We start from the raw sequence: 2,643 nt of genomic DNA, 5'->3' as shown, positions 1-2,643 counted from the left end.
TCTGTTAGAATCAGCTCTAGATCGTGAAAACCGTATCAGAGATATAGCCACCACTCGTCAGCAGCAATTGCAAGACCAAGACCAACGTCTCCAAGGTTTCAGGGTACAAATCCACGACCTGGCAGTCTTCACATCTCAAAGTTATGTAAACTGCCAAGGAATGAATTATGAAAGGTTTACAGAGCATGCGCCCACTTTTGCTCGTCATCTAGCAATGGAGTTGGAAAGGATGTATCGAACGCTGGGAGGCCATCCGGGTCAAGCCCCACATTGAGCAGATAACCCAATATTTGACAACAAAAGTGGAAAGTGGGGCACGTTGTGAGATGTTAAGAATTGTATCTTTTATTTTGATTTAAGTGTGTGTGTTTTCAAGCCATTTTCTTAAAGTTTTCAAATGTAATTCCATCTTTGTGTAATGAATAAAAGTGATTGCCTTTGGTCCAAACTACGCATGGTCTGATTCATGTGGGGGCATGATACGTAGGCAATCTCTAAGATTCGACCACCACGATAAAAGATATATATAATAAATAAAGGTGAATAACAATAAAAAAAATTCAAGAAAGCTGGGACGACACAAGCAGCCGAGCAAATACATAATAGAAAGGGATTATTTGTCTAGGAACATTGCATCTCAACGTGTGATTATATATGTGTTAAACTCTCAGAACTAACAAGTTTGTTCATTTTCAGAATTCAAGCAGTTAGTTTCTCTAAAGAATATACTGTCATATTATCACTATCACACAAGATCAAAAGGACCAATACCCGAAAGTATGTCTATCCCAGATGTAGACACAGGTATGGAGATAGAGGAGATGGATGTCGGGAAAATGAAAGAAGAGATGTTTAAGCTCAAGCAGCAAATGGCTGAGATGTACCAAGCCTGGTCTACAGGACAGTTACCCCCATCTTACCCAAATAACCCTGCTCCATCAATGACCCAAACTCAGGATAATATCACCACTGAATTATCCCCAAATTTCCCCATTTACCAGCACTACCGAGGCACCACCTCTCAGACACCACAGTCTCCACCTCCAAAACCAGTTCCGTACTTTCCTCAAACTATGACTCCTGTTTTCGTAGCGCCTCCCCCTGCTACATTTCACAAATCTCTTAGTGAGCCTACATTCCAGGCCCAGGACAACCAATATTACCCCCCGGAGCCCACCCTCAAAGCCTCCGAAATTCATTCAAACACTCCTCGTTTTGATCTCCCAACCGAAATTGACAAGCCAGCCAAAAATGCTGAGCAAGAAGAGATGTTCAGGAAGGTCAAGAGTCTAGAACAATCATTCAGAGACATGCGAGGATTAGGTGGGCAAGTCAGTGTAGCCTACAAAGATTGGTGCTTGTTCCCCAACGTACAATTACCGGTTGGCTTCAAGATGCCCAAATTTGATTTATACAACGGGCATGGTGACCTAGTAGCCCACTTAAGGGGTTTCTGTAGCAAGATGCGAGGAGCTGGGGGAAAAGATGAATTATTAATGGCTTACTTCAGTCAAAGTCTAAGCGGATCAGCTTTGGAGTGGTATACACGCCAGGACCATGGGAGATGGTACACCTGGGATGACCTGGCGCAGGCATTCGCATACCATTTCCAATACAATCTGGAAATCATCCCAGATCGATTATCTTTGACAAAATTCGAGAAGAAACAAAATGAAAGTTCCAGAGAGTATGGCTTTCGGTGGAGAGAACAGGCAGCAAGAGTGGATCCTCCTATGAAGGAGAGCGAAATGGTAGACTACTTCCTCCAAGCCTTGGAACCAACTTACTATGCCCACTTGGTTTCAGCGGTTGGGAAATCATTCAACGAAGTAGTGAAGATGGGAGGTATGGTGGAAGAAGGCCTCAAGACAAATAAAATCATGAGCTATTCAGCAATTAAGTAAACTACTCAAGCTATTCAAGGCGGGGTAGGAGGAATCGGAAGAAAGAAGAGGGAGGAGGCAGCAATAGTTGATTCAGGAATTTGGCCGGGACCCAGAGGTTCACCGCTTTACTATAATCAACAACGACCTCGCCAATCAGCTTACCACCATGATTCATCCTACTATCACCCTTCAGAGTCTCATTTTTCCATTAACCATGCTCAAGCATACAATCAGCCACCTGTTCACACCAATTGGCGTGCTCCGGTCACACCAAATACTTACCCACGAGCCTATCCCGGACCAGGTTTCAGGCCTAGGCTAGCATTCAGGGGAGAAAGGGAACAGAAAAAGAAAACTTACACTCCATTGGGAGAGTCTTACACCAGTCTGTTCCATAGACTGAGACAGCTAGACATGCTGAGACCAATACAATCCAAGCTACCCAATCCTCCTCCAAAGAATTTGGATTACACCATTAGCTGTGAATATTGCTCTGGTGCACCAGGCCATGATACGGAGAAATGTTGGCATTTGAAAAATGCAATACAAGAGCTGATTGATACTAATAAAATCGAGGTTCAAACCCCCGAAGCCCCAAATATCAATAGAAATCCAATGCCAGCCCATCAAGAAGCTAATATGATAGAAATCATACAAGCTGATGGGGAGACAAAGAAGCCGTCACAAACTATCATGATGATCAAATCTCATGAAACTAATCCAGATAAGCAGTTAACAGAGGAGAAGCCGGTGTCTA

This window comes from Nicotiana tabacum, chromosome 10 (genome assembly GCF_000715075.1).
Source record: "Nicotiana tabacum cultivar K326 chromosome 10, ASM71507v2, whole genome shotgun sequence".
In the NCBI taxonomy this organism is placed as follows: domain Eukaryota; kingdom Viridiplantae; phylum Streptophyta; class Magnoliopsida; order Solanales; family Solanaceae; genus Nicotiana; species Nicotiana tabacum.
This window is presented reverse-complemented; position numbering follows the sequence as displayed.